This window comes from Peromyscus californicus, unplaced genomic scaffold (genome assembly GCF_007827085.1).
Source record: "Peromyscus californicus insignis strain IS unplaced genomic scaffold, ASM782708v3 Scaffold_3__1_contigs__length_106647218, whole genome shotgun sequence".
Lineage (NCBI taxonomy): Eukaryota > Metazoa > Chordata > Mammalia > Rodentia > Cricetidae > Peromyscus > Peromyscus californicus.
The window spans coordinates 105,689,773-105,712,211 of NW_026294551.1; the positions used below are offsets into that span (position 1 = coordinate 105,689,773).

Genomic DNA, 22,439 nt, shown 5'->3' on the forward strand with positions numbered 1-22,439 from the left:
CCTGGCTTTCAGGAGCTTTTCAAAAAGATGGTCTTCGGTAGGCAAGAGTGTTCAGTGGTGGCAACACTTAGCACCAAGACTGACCTAGTTCTATCCCCAGTACCCACAAGTGTAGAGAACCAACTCCTGAAAGTTGTTCTCTGACCACCATATATACACCCTGGCATGTGCATCCCCAAATAGATAGCTAAATAAATAAATAAATAAATGATTAGGACATAAGTTGGTAAATAACTTAAGAGATCCTTGGGTGACTTCTTATGATCCTTACCCAATAGACCATGAGAATCTTGTTTATCTATGTTTCATTTATCTTAGAACCTTAGCTTGTATCATTTTTGAATAAGCATACATGAATTTATTAATAAAGTAGCTATTGGGTGTTTATAACACAATAGGAGTGACTCAAGGGCATTCATCAGAGTTAAACGCTATTATCTCCACTTAAAGGATGGATTTGACATTGAGAGATTAAGTAAATTTTCCAAAGATATACAAGTAGAGGAGCTGGAATTGATGGATCATATGTTATATGGGATAGATGACAAACTTTTCTTTCATATTAAAGTTATTATTCAGGTAGGTGGTCCATACTGTAATTTCAGCACCCTGGAGGTGGAGGTAGGAGGATCAGAAGTTCAAAGTCATCTTCAAGCACAAAGGGAATTTGAGGCCAGCTAGAGCCACATGAGACCCTGCCAATATTATTAAGGAGCATTTTTGACACAAATCTTTTTCTTTTCTTTCTTTTTTTTTTTTTTTTTTTTTTTTTTAGTTTTTAGAGCTTTATTAGGAGGGAGAGGGGGAGGGGAAAGAGGAGAGCCAGGCCTGGAGAGAGGGAGGGAGCAGAGCAGAGCAGATAACAGAGAGAGTTTTTGTTGTTGTTGTTGTTGTAGTTTTGTTTTGTCTTCTTTCTTTTTTTCCAGAGCTGAGGACTGAACCCAGGGCCTTGCACTTGCTAGGCAAGCGCTCTACCACTGAGCTAAATCCCCAACCCTTGACACAAATATTAAATGTAATTTCAGTTGTAATACTGAGGGTCAGTTCATGGATTACTTCTCTATTTAAACCTTTGATTTCAGCGAAAAAATAAGAATTGGCATTGTCTCTTTTTTGTTTTATTCTAGATTATCATATTTATCATCTCAAATAAAATTGCCTTTTTCTTTCTAGAACTTAACAGTGTTTCTACATACTTCACTGCCAACTTGATAAAAGCACAAGTTCTTACCTTGTTTGAGAAACTTCTCTCTGGAGTCCTGACCTATTCCAGATCAACAGACTGCCTATACCGTATTCTGTGAGACTGCCTGTAATCATTGCCTCAGTGCTGGAGACAGCGTTCCAGCCTCCAGTAATAGTGCTATTTATTAACAGGACTATAAGCCATAATAAACTTTGTTATTCCAATGAAACTTTATTTAAAATAAATTGAGTTTTTAAAAATAGACTGGTCTTGTGCAAGCATTCCAGAAACCTGAATGGAAAATAATATCCCATGTAACATGTGTGTAAGTAAAATCCACATACAAATAGACATTTAAAAATAAAGTAAAAACCACTGTATAGCCAGGGGTGCTGGCACAGGCCTTTGATCCCAGCACTTGGGAGGCAGAGGCAAGCACATCTCTCTCTGTGAGTTTGAATCCAGCCTGTTCTACATATTGAGTTCCATGGCTTTACCTGCTGCCTTTACATGATGCTCCCTGGACAGCAGGCTGGCGTCTCTTCCTCTCTGCCTTCCTGTTCTCTCAATTCTCCTCTCTGCTAGTCCTGCCTATTACTTCCTGCCTGGCTACTGGCCAATCAGTGTTTTATTTATCAATCAATCATCCACAGCAGCCTCTGCCTCCAGTTCTGGGATTAAAGGTGTATGCCACCACATCAGGCTGAAAGCTGCTTACTAACAGGACAGGGCCAAGAGGAATCCCTTGTGGAGCTTCTGAGTGGGTTCAGAGCCTCAGGGATTCGATTCGCAGCCTTGCACAAGGGTTAGGGGGAACTAGGTTCTTATTTAGGCCTTTGTCTCGAGTTTCTTCACACCCCTTTTTGGGAATGAGGATAGAACCTAGGCAGAAGTACTGTCATGCTACAAGCCCAGCCCACATCTTTTCTCTCTCCCACGTGAGGACGTCCTCTGTAATTCAGCAACAAGGGACTATCTTGGAAACCACCACTGGGCTGTCACCAGGCATGAAGCTTACTAGTGCCTTGATCTTGATCCTCTTAGTCTCCAAACTTTGATGAATAAATATTGTTTTCAAATTATCCAATCTCATGTATTTTGTTACAGTAGCATAAATGGATTAAGCCAGGTTCCTTTTTTTTTTTTGTAACTATCTTCTAATTTCCGTTTGACTATACCTATAATTAAGTATCCCTGTCTACATAGTGAGTTTGGGGCCAGCCTGGGATACATGAGACCTTGTACTAGTTACTTTTCTGTTGCTGTAATAAGATACCATGAACAAGGAAACTTATAGAAGAAAGAGTTTATTTTGGCTTACAAGTTCAGAGGGTTAGAGTACATGATGATGAGGCCACCGTGGAAGCAGGGAGTAGAGCAGGAACATGAGAGATCACATCTTTAACCATAAACATGAAGCAGAGATTAAACTGAAAGAGGGGCAAGGTTATGAGTTCTCAAAGCCATTCCCCAGTGACATGCTTCCTCTAGTGAGGCTGAAGCTCCTGTAACCTCCCCCAAAAGTGCCATTGACTGGAGACCTAGTGTTCAATACCTGAACTTCATAAATGGAGGAGATGGCTCATCAGCTTGAGACCTGTAAGTCAGTCCTGATCACCTGACTTTTTGCATAAGTTGTCTTCTCATACACATACAATAAATAAATCAAAATTGTTTTTTTAAATTCAGTTTTGTGAAATGATGGATTCCAGACATATGTTTAAGTGATCCACCAACTATAGTCCCCTGAGTAGCTGGACTACAGACCTACGGGAACACACCCAACTCTCTAGCCAATATTAACTGGATTATAGGAGGGTACTGGAACAACGTTTAATGAGAAGATTTTTTTTATGTGTATGTCTGTTTACTTATATGTATGCCTGTTTACCACTTGTGTGGCTGGTGCCTTTTAGAGGTCAGAAGAGGACATCAGATGCTGGGATCTCAAGTTCCAGTGGGTTATCTGCTGCTATATGGGTGCTGAAAATTGAACCAGGGTCTCATGGAAGAGTATCCAGAGCTCTTAACTGCTGAGCCATTTCTCCAGCCCCAGTTTTTAAAAGGCATTTGTTATTATGTGTTTGTCTTTGTGTGGGTATATGCATGAGTGCTGTGCATGTGGAGCCCTGTGGCATTGGATATCATGGAGCTGGAGTTACAGGTGGTTGTGAGCCACCTGATGTGGGTGCTGGGAACTGAACTCTGATCTTCTTCCTGCATGAACCATATGTGCTTCCTTCCTTTTTTTTTTTTGTTTGTTTTGTGTGTATGAGTGGTTTGCCTGCATGCATGTCTGTACCACATGCATGCTTGGTGCCTGAGGGAAGTGGTGAGTCTCCATGTAAGTGCTGGGAATTGAACCTGGGACTTTTGCAAGAAAAGCAAGTACTCTTAACCACCAAGCCAACTCTCCAGCCCTGCCATATGTGCACTTAACTGCTCTGCCATCTCTCCAACCAGAAGATTTGTTTTATTTATTTATTTTCGTTTTATGTGTTTTGAGTGTTTTGCCTGAATGTATGTCTGGATATGTACCATGTGAGTGCAGTAGTAGTTGTGGCCAGAAGAGGGAGTAGGAGCATCCTGGAACTGGAGTTACAGGAAGTTGTGAGCCACCATGCTCTTCCTCTGAAAGAGCCAGCAGCTCCTCTGAGCAGCTGAGCCATCTCTCCATCCCTGAGTTTGTTGTTGTTTTGTTTTGTTTTTCTTTTTGTTTTTGGATGAGTGTGTGTGTGTGTGTGTGTGTGTGTGTGTGTGTGTGTGTGCATGTGTAATGTGTATTTGTGCCTTATAATATACTTGAATCTTTAGAATGATTCCCTGCTTAGACTGTTGGCATTGGTTTCTGCTACTTGTGAGCCAAGAGGCTTAGCCAACAGAAGCACTCCAGGGACAACTGTAAAATTCACCTCTGGGGAAGACTGCTCTTTTGAAAGAGAAATCTAATGTGTCTTCTGGGTGTATGAAGTAGAGAAAACTTCACTCTGAAGAACTGCAGAACAACTATTAACAACTGTAATAAACAAGATGTAAAAAGGAGGCTGTGCCCTCACAGGTACCTTACTAATGTGCTATGGGATGTCTTTCTGTATGCTATGAATTTGTGTTGCTCTCACTGGTTATATAATAAAGCTTTTTGGTCAATGGTGAGGCATAATAAGGTTAGACAGTACATTCAAACTAAAAACAGAGATGAAGAAGGGTTGAGTCAGGGTAGATGCTGTGAGCCATCCAAGAAGCAAGATGTGAAAGAACCAATAAGCCACGAGCCACATGGCGATATATAGATTAATAGAAATGGGTTAATTTAAATGTAAGAGCTAGCTAATAATAAGCCTGAGCTACCAGCCAAACTAAACCCAAGTTTAGTAGCCTAGGGTTTTTTTTTGGGGGGGGGTTAGCTTGGTTTGATTATGTGAGACAGGCTATCCTGGAACTCAGTATGTAGCCTGGGTTGGCATTGGACTCTGATTAGTCTTCCTGCCTTAGCTTTCCAAGTGCTGGGCTCATAGTCTGAGCTACTATGCCTGACATGGGAGCATAGCCCACTTGTTGATTTATTTGAAGACAGAGTCTTACTTCAGAGCTACATAGCAATTTCTAAAAAAACAAAAAACAAAAACAATCAAGAGACAAGGGCTCAGTATGCAAGTCCTTGGCTGGTCTGGAACTTACTGTAGCTAGAAGTCTTCCTGGTCTTGCCCAGTACCAAGGTCCCACAACCATTTATAAAATTCCTGTGTCCCACCTGGTCCTGCAGCCACTCAGACCCAAGTAAACACACAGAGGTTTATATCAATTACAAATTGCATGGCCAAGGTCTATGGCTCAAGCTTCTTGCTAGCTAACTCTTATATCTTAAATTAACCTATTTCTATTAATCTATAAGTTGCCACATGGCTGCGGCTTACCGGTCTGCTGGCATGTTGTTCCTTTGGTGGCGTCTGGTGTCTGCTTTTTTCTTTCCTTTTTCTTCCTGTCTATCTGTTTGGATTTTCCACCTGCCTCTAAGCTGCCTTGCTATAGGCCAAATGACTTTAATTATCAACCAATCAGAGCAACGTATTTTCACAGCATACAAAAGACATTCCCCCATCAACTTACTACCAGGCTGGCTATGAACTCACAGTGATCTGCCTGCCTCTGCCTCCCAGGTGCTGGTAGTAAAGGTATGCATGTCCTACCACAGCCTGTTTGTTAACATAGTCTTAACTGTGCCTTGGGAAAATAACCAATTATACTGTGCTTAAGGAGAGTTATATTGCTCAGTGTGTAGATTTGCACAGACACTTGGGAAAACTTTTAAAAAATATTTATTTGATGTGTGTGTGTGTGTGTGTGTGTGTGTGTGTGTGTGTGTGTGTGTGTATGAGTGTATGTACATCTTGCGAACCATGTACATTCCCCAAACTGGAGTTATAGACTTCTGTGAGCTGATGGGGGGTGCTGGGAATTGAACCTACATCCTCTGCAAGAGCAGCCAGTACTCTAAACTCCTGAGACATCTATCCCTGGAAAATTTTTTCATGTATTCAAATAATGGGATGCAATATGACAGAGAAACTACAATTTTATATTATATGATATGAATTGTAGAAATAAATGTTGAAAGTAAGTAGCCATTGTTGGTTAAGTGGTGGTGCTCGTGGCTGGTCGTTGTGGCTGGCGGCCATGCCAACGAATGTTGCGGTTGTGGAAGAATCACGAGCCATGGTTATCTTTTAGAGCTTTATTGGGAGAGGGAGAGAGAGACAGAGACAAAGACAGAGACAGAGAGACAGAGACTGCGCGGAGGGAAGAGAATGTGGAAAGAGAGGGAACAGAGAGAGCACACCGGCTTTTTAGGCTGGGACGTGTCATTATAAATGACATAATCCTTACATCCCAGACTTTCGCTTATTATAAAAAAGCAGGTAGATGGGAATAGGGGCGTCATTCCTCTCAAAAGCTGCTTCCAGCTGACTGTTGGACATCGGTTGGCTCTTGGGGGAGTCTTCTAAGGTAGACAGGTGTTGTGGGATGCTGTCTGCCATCAGTTTGCTCTGGAGACATGTATCCCTCTTGGCTGTGGCTGGGAACCTTCTGTCTGACAAGATGCTGGTGACATAGAAAATAACTTAGAGAGAAAAGAATCATTATTATTTTATGTTGGTTGATCCAGCCTGTCCCTGATGGGTTTTGAAACATGTTCAGCTTTATCAGAGACAGATTATTTTAAAGCACCTGTTTCCTTTACTAGTTCAGCATCCAGGAGTCAGGTGATCAATTGTTAAAAGCATCTCATAGTAATAGATGTTTACATTAAAGTCTTTTTTGTAGCGCCCAGATGCTTTTGGGTCTGGGGGTGTAAATACCTTTTAGCTGTTACAGTTCTTACTTGATGATCTCTGGACTCCGGCTCTGTGGTGGTCCTGTACCATTAGCTGAACAGTGAGTTAGAATAGGGAACTGGGAAGAGAAACGCTTGTGGTGCATGAGAATTTATTTATTTATTTATTTATTTTGGAATTAGGGACAAGGCAAAGATCAGGGCCCTGTCTGTATGCACATGAGAAACACAGGGAGTGATCTGGAGTGAGGCAATGAGCTCTTATCTTAGCTGGAAATCTTTTTCCATTAAGTAACTCTGAAAGTACAATTAAATCAGGTGAGGTGGTAAGGCTGTCCTCTGTACCTGATGATAGAGAAAGGAGAGGTGACATCCCAAAACTCCCAGGACTGAGTCAGTGACTCTGGTGTCCAGAAGGAAAGAAATGGATCACTTCCCTGCTGCGCTCTGGGTTCCCTGCCATGTCTGTAGCCAAGCCTAAGTCTGCTGGAGGTCTTAGCTTGATGTACCCATCTTGGCGCCTGGGGGCAGACAGCTGACTAGTTGTCTTTATAGGAAGAACTTTTAAGAAGGCTGTTGATGGCCTGGCAGGGCATTCGCCCGTGGCCTTTTTCCTCACTTAAAACAGGGACCCACCAGCTTTTGGGAGTCAGCGAGTGCCAGCACTTGGCAATTTTGTTTTCAGGCTTTTATCTCTTCCCTGGCACACCTTAAATGCCACAGATGACTCTTTTGCCTGTGGGGTCAGGAGCCTTGCTCTCCAGATGATTAAGTTTTAGTTGGGGAGGTCTGGGGAACAAGAAACTGATTTTATTCTGTGTCCTGAATTTTTTTTCCTGATGATTGATGGCTTAAGGATAGCTTTTGGAAGATCTGCCAGGAGGCCGACTATAAACCAATCCTTTTGGAAGACTTGTCTGAGGCTATAAGATGATTTTTGGCTTAAGAGCCATCCTGACTACTGTAAACTTATTTATAAGTATGGATCTTAGCCGCTTCCAGATCCGTCTGTGTCTCCCAAGGCAGTTTGAGAATGAGTGGGTGGAGTTAAGGTGGGTTAGGGCTAAAGTCAGTAGAAGCCGCCCAAGCACACCCATTTGAGCCTGCCCACTGCTGGTGGAAGTCAGACAGAGAAGGTTGCATGTGGCAGACACAGAAGTAGGGAGGGAGAAGGGTTGAGAGCTTTAGCAGAAAGCTTGGGGATAAAGTAACTCTTTTATTTGCCTGTTTGCTGGCAGAAGTTCCTTCAACACTGTTATGTGGCCAGATTTATTGGTACCTGCTCCTATACACCAATGTAAGTGGTAAATGTATCCGCCCCTTTGTCCCTTGGCTGTAGCTGAGAGAAAAATAAAAAATTAAAATAACAAACCAGGATCAGACTCCAATCTCGGGTGTCCCCAAGGAGTGGAGAGAGATCTATGAATCAGCTCAAGTTCCTGTCCTCTTCGTCAAGGGATGGGAAGGGTTGCAGCCGTGCTGCAGTTGGTCCACGGTGGACCTGAGACAGCATTGACCTCCTCGTCAGGAGGGGAAATGTGCCTGCTGTTGCCAGCACAGCACAAGGTCAACCACCAGGGTGTCCGTCATGAAGAGTATAGCTCAGACTACAGCCGGGAGAACGGCGGACTCACTCACTGTGGTAAAGAATCATGGCGGTAGCAGTAGTGGTAGCTGTTTGGGGTCCAGCGGAGGCGAGGGACGCGTGCATGCTCGAGGTCTCGTGGTCTTGAGGTCTCGCTGGATGGGGGAGGGGGTGGCAAGTGGCAGCGGTCACAGCAGGTCCTTGGTGGTCTAACCGAGTCTGAATGGCATCAGATGTTGGTTACATGGCGGCGCTTGTGGCTGGCCGCCGCCCGTGGTGGCCATGCCACCGGATGTTGCGGTGGCAGAAGAATCATGAGCCGTAGTTACCTTTCTAGAGCTTTATTGTGAGAGAAAGGGGGAGGGAGAGAGAGAGAGAGAGAGAGAGAGAGAGAGAGAGAGAGAGAGAGAGAGAGATAGAGAGACCTCACAGAGGGAAGAGAATGTGGAAAGAGAGGAGACAGAGAGAGCACGCCTGCTTTTTAGGCTGGGATGCTGTCGCAGGCTGGTGATGTAATTAAGGACATAATCCTTACAGCCATATAATGAAGCATGCAAATAAGATTTACAAAATTCAAAGGCATGTACAAACAATTACAGTGTTGGCTGGGGTGTATCTTAGTGGCAGAGCATATGGTTGCGCAAGGTTCTTGCCTCAAATCTCAGGACCAAAAAAAATAAAATCTCTAACTCCAGTGGATCATGGTAGTGTGCACCTGTAATTCCAGCACTTGGGGTGGAGACAGAGGGACCAGGAGTTCAGAGCCAGCCTTGTCTGCAGAAGGAGTCTGAGCCAGAAGACTCCACCTGCCATTGTCTCAAACAAACAAACAAACAACACTCAGGCTTAATCAGGAGGAGTCTGAACTGGGCTTATATAGTGACACTGTCTCAAACCCTTTCCCCAAAGCACAGTGTTTAGGAAAAAAGTGCTATTTACATAAAGAAAATGGAAGAGCTAAGGATGTAGCTTAGTGGTAAAGAGCTTGCCTTGCGTGGGGAAGACCCTGAGTTCAGTTCCCAATACTCAAAACAAAACAAACCTCACAAGCTTAAAATGACCTTTAAAAACCAAGAAAATGAGTACCTTTGCAGGAAAGCAAGAACACAGATGTGAGCATTGCAGCTCAGATGGAAAGCATTCGGGAGCCAGGGAATACCACAAGTCACCACAAACTTCACACAAGAGATTTATCGGGAGGGAAAAAACCAGGAGGGTGGCTGTCTCTGCTTAGGCGAGAAACAGCAGCAAACTGAACAGGATACAAGAATTACACAGAGTTTTGTGGGAAGGGGGTGGAACTTTTCAGAATGGAGCTTTCCAGGGTGAGGAATTGTGGGATTTCACGTCCAGAGATTGAGTTTTTTTACTCTGCAGGGAGGGAGGTTCTTAAGGGAAAGGTATCCTGGCTGTCAGAAGCCAGGCTATACCTATAGCTGTGAAGGGAAAGGTATCCTAGTACACCCATGAGGTGATATTTTATTTGTATGTTAATAAATAAAGCATGCCTGGAGATCAAGGGGGAAAAGGCCAGCCATTTTTAAGTAAACATAGAAGTCAGGTAGTGGTAGCACACACCCTTAATCCGATCATGTGGCAGGCAGGGTCTCTGTGTGTTCAAGGACACACTAGGAAACAGCCAAGTGTGGTGACACATGCCTTTAATCCCAGTACCAACCATACATACCTGGAGGTCTATACAGACAGGCTGTTACAAGGAAGTGAGGTAGCTGGGCTAAGAGCCAATGAGAGGGCAGAACAGCAAGGCAATAAAGGTGTGGTAGACAGGAAGTCGTGTACTTTTGGTAGTAGTGGACTTTTGGCTATCACTATTTCCCTGATGTCTAAGGTTTTTGTCCCTGTATTTGGCTTTGTGTTTTTTATTTAATAAGACCAGTTAGAAATTCATCTACAATTGGTGCCCACGTGGCAAGAATTCATTAAAAAACCATTGGTGGCCTTACAGGCCAGGAGTTACAGGCCCCCGGCTCAGTCAGAGCTACAAGCACTCTGGCTACACACAGCTGGAGCTACTTGTGGCCAGATCTCCAACTCATGGCCAGAGCTGCAAGGGGCTGGACTGCTTGTGGGTTTACAGACCCCTGGCTTAGGCCCGGTACAGCTCAGGCCAGAGCATGTGGCTGGACTTTCTTTAGCTTTTAGCTTTTAGTAGGCTTGCTCTCTCTCTCTCTCTCTCTCTCTCTCTCTCTCTCTCTCTCTCTCTCTCTCTCTCTCTCTCTCTCCCTCCTCATTTCTGACTGCCATCACGCTAGGTAACTGCTTTGAAATTCCCTCAGACTTATACTGTTCTATGCAGACTTGGTACCTCAATTAAGATATCAGATATCTTAAAGGGAGAAACTAGTTAAAAGAGAAAATTTTATCCCACATTAAAAAATGGGAAATATTTTTACAATGGAAGTAAATTGGTCTTTGTTTGATAACACATTAGGCAGTCTGAAAATGGAACAATTAAATGAGAGGATAATTAATGTTGATAGGATGTATGTAACATAAATTATGAATATTATTTGTTTAATTATCCTTACTTTAGTATTAGAAAGGTTGGTCAATTTAAGTGCCAAGATAAAAGCTTTATAAAAACCTGTTAAAATGAATTATAGAGAAATTCAGACCCAGACAGAAGAATTTAAAAGTGAAATTATTTCAGGATTGAATTATATGGTTACAGAGAGACAGCCTGATTTTAAACAATCAAACCTAATTTATCTGATATCCTTACAGAAACTACCTGCTCAAGGGTGTATACAAGCTAATTGGACTACAGTGGAAATGTTAGATTTAAGAAGATTTAAGGAAGCTATAGAATGAGATGACATGCATTCTCCATTTGTAAAGCAAATGTTAAACTCATGGTCAACTTGTAATAGGATTATTCCTCAGTACTGGACAGAATTAGTAACAGCTGTCCTGGAGTCCAGAGCACAGTTACAGTGTCAAACCTGTTTTAAGGAGGAGGCTAAGGTAATAGAACACCAATGTATAACTAGAGGTGTGGAAATTTCTCAGGATCAGCTTCTTGGAGAAGGTGAATATGCTGATATACAAAGACAATGTTTATATGATAACCAAACTTTAATTCTATGCCTCATGGCAGCCATGAATGCATGGGACAGAATTGAGGAAGCAGGAAAAAAATTGAATCATTCACAAAAGTTATACAGGGCTCCAAAGAATACTTCACATATTTCTTACATAGGCTGTCTTCAGCAGTAAATAGAATGATACCAAATTCAGAAGCTAGATAGATAATAATTGAATCTTTGGCTTTTGAGAACTCGAATGCAGCATGCAAAAGAATAACCAGGCCATTAGAGGCAAGATTAGCACCATTGGAGGACTGGATTAGGGACACAATTAATATTGAGTTTCATGACCATGATGATATGTGGATAGGAGAAGTAATTTCAAAAGCTTTGAGGAAAAATGTCAGATGTTTTGGGTGTGGCAAACAAGTTCATTTGAAAAGGGCATGTAAACAGGGCATTCCTAGAAAGAATGTTTATTCAAGGAACAACAGCAACAGAATGCCCCTCCCTTGTGTATTATGCAGAAGGTGTGGTAAGGGTAAATATTGGACCAACAATGTAGATCAACAAGGGACAGACAAGGTAATCCTTTGCCTCTGTCCTCGGGAAACTCCCAGAGGGGTTTCATGCAGGCCCCCACAGCAAATTCAGTTCAGACTTTTCCTGCCATCATAGAAGAAACCCCTTCTCAGAGCAATTAAATAACCAAATGCCTATTGGAATAAACCAGACTGCTCAGGGTGATAGAACAGCTGTAGGAGAGAAAACAGGAAGTTCAGGAGAAATCATAAAGTGAATTTTTTTGGCAAACTTCTATAAATGAACAAAGACCAAAATTAAAAATATGAATAAATGACGTTCTCTTGGAAGGTTTAGTAGACATAGGTGGAGATGTGACAATAATTGCACCAGAATTTTGGCATCCAAATTAGCCTCTTCATGAGGTAAATGTTCAGCTGTTAGGGATTGGAACATTATAACAAGTGAAACAGAGCGCAAGATGGTTCAAATGTATAGGTCCAGAGGGACAGAGAGGAAAATTAAAGCCATATGTGGCTAATATAGCTATGATCTTATGATCTATTACAACAATGGAATACTCAGATTAACATTCCTCCGACCTCAGAAACAAATCATAAACTAACACATGTTTCTGAGAGAAATATTAGAAGGTATTATTCTAAAGAGTGATCACCAGCCATCCATATTATACAAGAACAGGGCACAACAACTGCTGATCTTCCAAAGGCACCAACAGCTCTACCTTTAAAATGGTTAACAGTCAAGCCTGTATGAGTTCAGCAATGGCCTTTAGCAACAGAGAAACTTCAGGCTTTAGAAAAGCTGGTACAAGAGCAGTTAAATGCTCAGCATATTGAAGAATCAACCAGCCCTTGGAATTCTCCTGTATTTGTTATTAAAAAGAAATCTGGTAAATGGAGAATGGTAACAGACCTAAGAGCAATTAACAAAGTAATTCAGCCAATGGGCTCTCTACAATCTGGAATTCCTTTGCCTACTCTGTTACCTAAAAAATGGCCTCTTATAGTTATTGATTTAAAAGACTTTCTTTTCAATACCCTTACAAGAAAAATACAGAGAAAGATTTGCCTTCACGGTGCCTACTTATAATTCTCAACCGGATAAGAGATATCAATGGAGGGCTCTCCCACAGGCAATGTTGAATACCTTAACCCTGTACCAATATTTTGTACAACAGCCATTGGAAGTAATATGTAAACAATTTCCTAAATCTATAATTCATCATTATATGGATGATATTTTACTAGCTGACTCAAATGCAGATACTTTAGAAAGAATATTTGAAGAAGTAAAAAAAATTGCCTTGTTGAGGATTACAAATTGCTCCTGAAAAGATACAAAGAGGAGATTCTATTAATTATTTAGGATATAAAATAGGTCTACAAAAAATTAGACCCCAAAAGGTGCAAATTAGGAGAGATGGATTATAGACTCTTTTTTTTTTTTTTTTTTTTTTTTGGTTTTTCGAGACAGGGTTTCTCTGTGTAGCTTTGTGCCTTTCCTGGAACTTGCTTTGGAGACCAGGCTGGCCTCGAACTCACAGAGATCCGCCTGCCTCTGCCTCCCGAGTGCTGGGATTAAAGGCGTGCGCCACCACCCGCCCGGCTGGATTATAGACTCTTAATGACTTTCAAAGATTATTTGGAGACATTTCCCATCTACGAACTGTTGTTGGGGTAAAAAATGATGAACTGAGTAATTTGTTCAAAACCTTAGAAGGTGACAAGGACTTAAATAGTCCAAGAGAATTACCACCTGAAGCTGAGAAAGAATTGACCTTGGTGGAAAAGGAAGTACAGGATGCACATGTGGATCATGTGGATCCAAAGCTCAATTGCATTTTGGTTATTTTACCCTCTAGGCATTCTCCTACAGGAATATTAATGCAGATGGAAGATATGTTGGAATGGGTATTTCTACCAAGTAAATAGAGTAAAAAAATAAAAACTTATGTGGAAAAGATCTCTGACTTGATTTTTAAAAGAAAAAATTAGACTTCGTCAGTTAGCAGGAATAGACCCAGCAGAAATTGTTATACCTTTCACTATGGAGGACATTGACAAATTATGAGCAGAAAGTGAACCTTGGCAAAGAGCTTGCAATAATTTTTTGAGAGAGATTAACAGCAAATATCCCAAAAGAGATAGAATTGATCTTATGAAGAGAGCTGATTGGATTTTGCCTCAAATTGTATGGGAAATACCCCTATCTAGAGCTCATACATTTTATACAGATGCAAACAAACAAGGAAAGGCAGGTTGCAAGTCACAAATTTTAAGTAAAGTGGTTCAAAGTTCTTATAATTCAGTTCAGAAATTGGAATTGTATGCTATTCTGTTGGTATTAATGGCTTTTTCAGGACCTCTCAACATAGTTACTGACTTTCAGTATGCTGAAAGAGTGGTATTACATATTGAGACTGCAGAATTTATCCCTGATGAGTCAGAATTAACTTCACTATTTATTCAGTTACAAAATACAATCAGGAAAAGGAGTCATCCTTTGTATATAACTCACATCTGATCCCATACAGGTCTGCCAGGCCCTCTAGCACAAGATATTGATGAGATTGATAAATTATTGATAGGAAATTTGCTGGAGGTCTCAGAATTTCATAAAAAACATAGTGTCGCCGGGCGGTGGTGGCGCACGCCTTTAATCCCAGCACTCGGGAGGCAGAGCCAGGCGGATCTCCGTGAGTTCGAGGCCAGCCTGGACTACCAAGTGAGTTCCAGGAAAGGCGCAAAGCTACACAGAGAAACCCTGTCTCGAAAAACCAAAAAAAAAAAAAAAAAAAAAAACATAGTGTCAATAGTAAAGGTTTAAAAAAGGATTTTTCCATAACCTGGCAACAAGCCAAGGAAATTGTAAGGAAAAGATCTAGTAGTTCTTTTTACAATCAAACTCTGCTACTAGTAGGATGTAACCCAAAGGGTACTCAGAGGAATGAAATCTGGCAGATGGATGTGTTTCGCTTTGCAAAATTTGGAAAATGGAAATATGTATGCCATACCATTGATACTTATTCAGGATTTCAATGGGCAACTGCTTTGGGTTCTAAAAAAGCTGATTCTGTAATCATGCATTTCCTAGAAGTTATGGCCATCATGGTTTTACCTGTACAAATTAAAACTGACAATGCTCCAGCATATGTCTCTGTTAAAATTAAAAAGGTTTTTGCTTATTACAATATAAAGCATATTACAGGTATACCACCTAATCCTATAGGCCAAGCAGTCATAGAAAGATCAAATGGAACTCTAAAGGAAATGTTAAATAAATAGAAAGGGGTAACAAAAACCCCCAGAAATAGATTACATAATGCTCTATTAACTTTGAATTTTCTCAGTGGTAATGAGAAAGGAACAACAGCTGCAGAGAGACTTTGGATAATAGAAAAAAACTACAGAATTAAATCAGCTTATATACTTTTTTTAAAATATAAAAACAGATTATAATTCAAAAGTCCAGAGTTATTTGAAACTGGAAAATATTTTCTCTGTAGAAAATACTAAAAATGATAACATTTCCCAATAAGTCCTTTTAAGCCAAATAATAGCTGAATTATAATATAAATATTGATTAGATTCTGGGATGTAAAAGAAACTTATCTTCATCTGCAGAGAACTATGGTTTACTTAAGTTGTGTAATATTCCTATTCATCTTCCCCTTCACTTTTTGATTTATGGCAGACATTTTTGTATAGGCTAATCCATAATCTAAAAAGATTTTAGGGCTGGAGAGATGGCTCAGAGGTTGAGAGCACTGACTGCTCTTCCAGAGGTCCTGAGTTCAACTCCCAGCAACCACATGGTGGCTCACAACCATCTGTAATGAGATCTGGTTTCCTTGTCTGGCCTGCAGACATACATGCAAGCAGAACAGTGTATATATAATAAATATACAAATCTTAAAAAAAAAGATTTTAGCCTCCCCTCCTGAAAGTATAGCCATCATATTCTTTTACCAGCTTGATACCAGCCTATATACTTTAAAGATGTGCTGACCTCAGAATGGAGACCAGGATATTGGGGACAAGGATTTGCTTTTGTTTGTACAGGAGAAGATAGGCTGCAAAATTGATAAAGGTTCAATCTGAACAAGGGAGACCTCTTAATTAGAAGAGGTGATAGTTCATCAACCAGCATGACTATCCAATTTAAAGTAACTTATACCACAAACAAATGTTTTTTATTTAATCAGATATAACTTGCCAAAAGGGAACCTCCCCAAAGTTAGGCTTGGAGAAGGGTTTTTGTTTTTGTCTTTCAGGAGAATGAAGAATAAGGAATCTGAAGAATACTGGACAAATGAGATATCTGAAGAAAAAGGACAAATCATCTAGAAAAATGTCTCAAGAAAAAAAGTAAATTGGCCTATTGGTATACCACATATAAAATTTCATAAGTCTTCCCAAATGTTTGTTTCTTCTCTTCTCTACAGACACTTAACACAAATGGTCTTTTTGTAGTCCCCATTCAATTAAAAATTAAAGCTGACTTTGGAGTTGGAGAATTGCTCTCTCCTCCTTTAAACCTAAGCATGTTTTTAAAAGGAAAATGCAGTATCTCTGTATCATGAAGGAAGAAAGTACCATCTTCTGATATGAGATAGAAGAAAACAAAAAAAAATTAAGGGACTATTCTATGGCCACTAATCTCAATTCTTTGGTTCTATTTTGATTCTTTAAACTTTTCTTAAGGTATGAATTTCATATCAAAATTTATAAGATTAATATATATATATATATTTTTAAACTTTCATTATGATATTAGTGGTCATATAGAGTACTAATTAATTCTAGAAAAAAGGCTTCATTTAGCTGCCTATACATTTTTTTGTGTTCCAGTCTCTATCAGTTTTCTGCAGGGAATCATGATCAGGCCTAATGGCAAATTTGAAGTCTCCAGAAAGATGATGGGGCCCCACAACAACAATTCCACGTGGGCAATAATAATACCACTAAGCTGACAAACATCACCCAAAGATCAGCTTTGGACTACAAACTGCTCAGAACAATTTCAAGACGTATAGCTGAGATGATCCAGCTTCACAGACTACTTGAAGAAGGACTTGAGATAAGCCCTGCACTTTGGCATTATGTAGAGACTGGACAACAAATGATATAGCTACCTTTCCCAGAACTTGACAATTAACCCAAAAATTTTCTTTTCCGGATCCCATAAAGATGCCTTTACCCACAAACAGCAGGTAGCAATTTTAAGAACATGACACCCACATTCCCAAGAGGTGGAGTGGGGAGGGTGGTTTTTGGTCTTTCAGTGGGTTTCAGCTTTGGGATAGTTGTCATTGTTTAGGAGGGTTGGTTACAAGTTTTGTTGTTAATGGTCAGGAAAAGGGCTAAACAAAGGAGACTCAATTTAGGGTTCTTGTTTGAAAAAAAAGGATATAGATAAGAGGTAGATTATTGAGTATTCTGAAAAAAGATACATAGAAATGATAGAATAAAGGGTAGATTATTGAATCTACTCTGAAAAGAAAAAAGAGAGGATATAGGTATGATATAGATAAAAAGGTAGATTATTGAATCTACTTTTAAATGACAACTACTAGTTTTAAATACTTTACATTAGATTGTAAAGTTTTGAGAGAAAGAGAGAGAGATGAATATTATTAGAAAATGCTGTACATATATTTATAATCTTGTTCAGGATATTGTACTTATATAGTTCATTTCACAATGTAATGCAATTTGCTAATCCTTGAATGTTATTAGGATATAAAAAATGAAAGTTAGTAGTTAGACATTACAATTGAACTTGTAGTCATATTATGTATGTTCTCAAGGTAAAGCAGAGATATATTTTAGATAGACAGGTCATTTTCAAACCCTTAAGATATCTACAGAATATGGCATTTAAAATGTTTTTATAACTTAGATTTTTTTCTTTTCTTTTATGATCATGAGACATGTTGGCTCCTGGCAGCACCAATCTACTTCAGAAAATATATGGGCATTGAAGAAAACTGCATATGGAGTTAACTCTCACTATGACTAAAGTTAGTCACTGGGCAACAAAGTGCCCTGGAATCAACTGCTGACACTCTGCTATCCAAAATGGACAGACAGGACACAAAACAAAGGACTACTGATCCTTGCCAAGACAAGTGTGGTTGCGGCTTTAGCAACAGGCATTCTCTGAGGCCAGGACAATATGGCACCATTGCTGGCTTTGCAATCCAGAAAAGGTACAGTGTCCCTTTCTTTGAAGGCAGCTGAACAGGCAGTGGACCAATGGCTTCTGGTGTGCAGTGGAACAGCAGCTGAAACAGTTATTCTTGAAGGAGTAACTAGGATGACAGAGTCTAATCTCTCAATGGTAGACTGGCATTTAAAAAGGAGATGAAGCCATCCACAAGCCGAGAAGAATAGGCAGCCAATTTCCAAAAAACACCAGCAATTTCCAGAATTTAAAATCCTGAATCACGACAGAACACTGGTGGAATTCAAATTTATCTGGTACATGGAATACTTGCACTGAATGTGAGGTCGAGTTGCAGGCTTTGTGTACATCCTACTTCATGAATGAGTCTGTCAGATACGCTAAGCCTATAGCTGAAGATGATGCCCCAGCACTGCAGAGAAACCTTGGGTGACTGTACAGGCAGCTGGCTGTTTCTGTCAACTCACAGTTTTTGGAAGTTGCTTGTTTTCACTTCCTGTTTTTCTAGGTAATAATATTTTCTTCTTGGGTCTCTGAGGAAGTTGAAGATTAGATCATTGTAGTTACAGTTTTCCTTGTTAAGAAATTCAGGCCGGGGCGGTGGTGCCGCACGCCTTTAATCCCAGCACTTGGGAGGCAGAGCCAGGTGGATCTCTGTGAGTTTGAGGCCAGCCTGGTCTACAAAGCAAGTTCCAGGAAAGGCACAAAGCTACACAAAGAAACCCTGTCTCGAAAAACCAAAAAAAAAAAAAAAAAAAAAAAAGAAAGAAAGAAAAGAAACTCATTAAGAGGTGTTAAGTGTATAAATTTGGAAGATATCATAAGATAGTTTTCTGTTGGTAATATGAGTTAGGATAGAAATTGAATTAGGTACATTTTGGACTTATCAAAATAGGATAGATAATGGAATATTTTCTCTGAATTTGTCAAATGCAAATGGATTAGACATTGTTGATGTATTTATTGTTTGTATATAATGTATATAGTTATTGCACTTATTATATATAGTTTTTCTTATATTAGTTATAACTTTTTTATTATTTTTTATTTTATTAGACAAAAAAGGGGAAATGTGGTGATATTTTATTTGTATGTTAATAAATAAAGCATGCCTGGAGATCAAGGGAAAAAGGCCAGCCATTTTTAAGTAAACATAGAAGTCAGGCAGTGGTAGCACACACCCTTAATCCGATCATGTGGCAGGCAGGGTTTCTGTGTGTTCAAGAACATACTAGGGAGCAGCCAAACGTGGTGACACATGCCTTTAATCCCAGTACCAACCAGAGAGACCTGGAGGTCTGTATAGACAGGCTGTAACAAGGAAGTGAGGTAGCTGGACTAAGAGACAATGAGAGGGCAGAACAGCAAGGCAATAAAGGTGTGGTAGACAGGAAGTCATGTACTTTTGGTAGCTGCAGAGCTGGAGAGGTAAAGTTAGTGGCTATCACTATTTCCCTGATCTATAAGGCTTTCATCCCTATATTTGGCTTTGTGTTTTTTATTTAATAAGACCATTTAGAAATCCGTCTACACACCTATGTGGCTTTTGTAGTAAAAGAAAACAAAGTGGGAAGCTCCATAGTGACACTTACCAAGTAGAAGGGGAGAGACAAGTGGTTGGAGATAAGAGGCTTATGTCCCCTTAAGCTATGGAGAGAGAGTGGTTATTGAGCCTGGTTAATATATTTGGAGGAGTTTCATGAGGCTGGTAAAGCTGTTACCCTACCCCAACAACAGGGGAACAAGAAGATGTGGGTCCCTAAAATTCTGTCAGGACTAAATAGGTGGACCCAGTGTCCAGAAGAAAAGAGATAGATCACCCTGATACTGTGATATCTACTTGATGCTCCCAGTGAGAGATGGCAGTGGTCAGGGCCTCCTCAGTCATCCATGGCCAGATTTAGGAGTTCAGCTGAAGAGACATTTGGGCTTGATATCCCCATGCCTTGATGGACTTTGAGGCAGTCAACACCCCAATGTCCTTCTTGATGGCACCTTGGACATGGTTTGGTTTATGGTTTATGAGGAATCAGATAGGTCCAGGCCCAGTGACCCTCCCTGCATTTGAAACAGGGACCTAGATATTCTCAGGCTTTGGGAGGCCAGGGAGACTGGGCAGTTGAAAGGCTTTTGCTAGCATCAGGTATTTTTGTTTTTGGCTTTTTTAATCTCTCCTGTGATACACCTTAAAGGCTGTTGCTAAGATTTCTGCCTGTGGAGTCATGGATCTTTCTCTAGACATTTAAGTTTGGCCCTAATATCAGGGAAACTCTGGGAGAAGAAGTAGGTCATAAGGAGTTGCTTTCCACTGGGGATGGTGGCGCACGCCTTTAATCCCAGCACTCAGGAGGCAGAGACAGGCAGATCTCTGTGAGTTTGAGGCCAGCCTGGTCTACAGAGTGAGTTCCAGGACAGACTCCAAAAGCTACACAGAGAAACCCTGTCTCAAACACAAACAAACAAACAAAAAAAAAAACAAAGAAACAAAACAAACAAAAAAAGGTTGCTTTCCATCTGGGGTCTTGGAATCCAGATTGGTATATTGTAAGAGGGCCTTTGTGAGGTGGTCTAGTAATTGAGATGGGTTATCATGTTTGTCCTGGATGACCTCTTGGATTTTTTTTTTTTTATAATTTACCTCTTTAAGGGTGGCTGGTGAGGAGGCAAGTTACAAACTGATCCCTAGCAAGAATGCCCCCTGGGATATTGTAATTTCATTCAGGGTCTTGGTTGGGGAGAGCCTCAGCCCTCACTGAGTTGGTAGCCTGTCACTGAGAAGGGAGAAAGAAAACCCAGAGAAGCTAGAGAGGAAGAGAAGGGACTGGGTACAGTGATACAGTGAGGGAGACCAGCTCCCTCTTATTCCCCCAGGTTACTCTTGAGCAGAGAAAAATGAGGAATTTGTAGATAGAAGTATATATAGAGAGACAGACAGAAAACACAGGATAGCCTCAGGAGGGGCTGGGTCTGAACCTTTCTATCTCTACTAAAGGGTTTTTAAAGGAATGCCAAGGGGTGGAGCAAAAGATCGCCCCTCAGCACAGCCAAGTGTAGACCATCCCAGACACGTGATGACCGTGCACATGGTCAAGCCATGTGCCTAATACAGCCCTACTGTGTAAGGCAAGCTCAGATCTCACCAGAAACCTTTGTGGGCTCCCACAGGTCCCTCCTCTTAATTTTTTAAAGCAACCCTGAGGCCCCACAGAATAGACTGAGGTCTGTCTTAGGTCGTTCTCTACGATTATTACTTCCATTACCTTTCATGGAGATAAGCTTTTCATCAAGCATATCTGTCTTAGGTTGGAAGCTATCAAGAGAAAGTTGCCTGTCACTGGCTCTCAGCCTCTGATAGGAGGGAGTACTGAGCTTAACTCAGCTCTGGCCCAGGTTCCTATTGAGCTTACCACCACCACCACAGTGATCTCCATAACTGCCACACCTCCCAGTACAGGAGTAGAGGATGATAGAGATGGCATTTCTTTTTTGGAATGCGTCTTAAGATGTCTCTATCAATTTTAGCTGTGCCAAGCCCTTTTTCAATTAAAACTCTTGATGCAAACTGCATCCAATAAACTACATCCAGCTTAAAGATTTTCTTAGCTTTTTACCAAACTCTGGTTCATTAACTACAACATAATTCTGGTATAAATATCACCACACGTATTTAAACTCTCTTAATTGAACTATTATCACTACACATATTTACATTTTTTTGCTAGCTTACATAAGCATTTAGACTCACACCCAACATTTATACTTTTCACAAACTCACATTCAACATATACTTATTTATACTTCTTACAAGCTTATATTATTATTATTATTATTATTATTATTTTTTGGTTTTATGAGACAGGGTTTCTCTGTGTAGTTTTGTTGCCTGTTCTAGATCTTACTCTTTAGACCAGGCTGGGCTCAAACTCACAGAGATCTGCCTGGCTCTGCCTCCCAAGTGCTGGTATTAAAGGTGTGTGCCACCACCACCTGGCTACAAGCTTATATTCTTTTTTTTTTTTTTTTTTTTTTTGGTTTTTCAAGACAGAGTTTCTCTGTGCAGTTTTGGTGCCTGTCCTGGAACTCACTCTGTAGACCAGGCTGGCCTCAAAGTCAGAGATCCACCTGCCTCTGCCTCCCGAGTGCTGGGATTAAAGGCATGCACCACCACCATCCGGGTCAAGCTTATATTCTTAAGGAAACTCTATTAGCATACATCTCTTAGAAGAAGTATTTACCAAGCTTATATTTAAGAGGAAACTCTATAGAACTATACAGATATCTAGAAACTAACTTACACTAAGAAGAATCTCTTAGCAGATCTTAGCAAACATCTATAAGATATTTCTTAACACCTATAAGAGATTTTTTAGCTAAACTATTAACACAACAAGAAGTACACAAATCATTTCTAAAGTTCAGAGTTAATAGTAAAGTTCAGAGTTTATAGTCAGCTTTGATATCATTCTGAAAGTTCTTCTGACAGTTGGAAACAAGAGCCTAATTCTTCAATGACTCTCCATCAACCCTAGAATTTAGTGAGTATTGTACTTTATGCAT

At 40.5% G+C, this 22,439-nt stretch overlaps 1 protein-coding gene across 2 annotated transcripts in view; it reads left to right on the forward strand.

Annotated features, from left to right (window-relative positions):
* LOC128123315 (uncharacterized) overlaps window positions 1-18,282 on the forward strand; it is a 33,914-nt gene extending 15,632 nt beyond the window's left edge. Inside the window, exon 2 of one of the 2 annotated variants that reach the window (XM_052759578.1) lies at window positions 17,627-18,282. The gene's annotated coding sequence lies outside the window, so the exon portion shown is untranslated. Of the gene's footprint in view, window positions 1-1,173; window positions 13,121-17,626 lie in introns of those variants that run through there. The other variant, XM_052759577.1, reaches the window with a different exon arrangement.
* The last annotated feature ends 4,157 nt before the right edge of the window (window positions 18,283-22,439 follow it).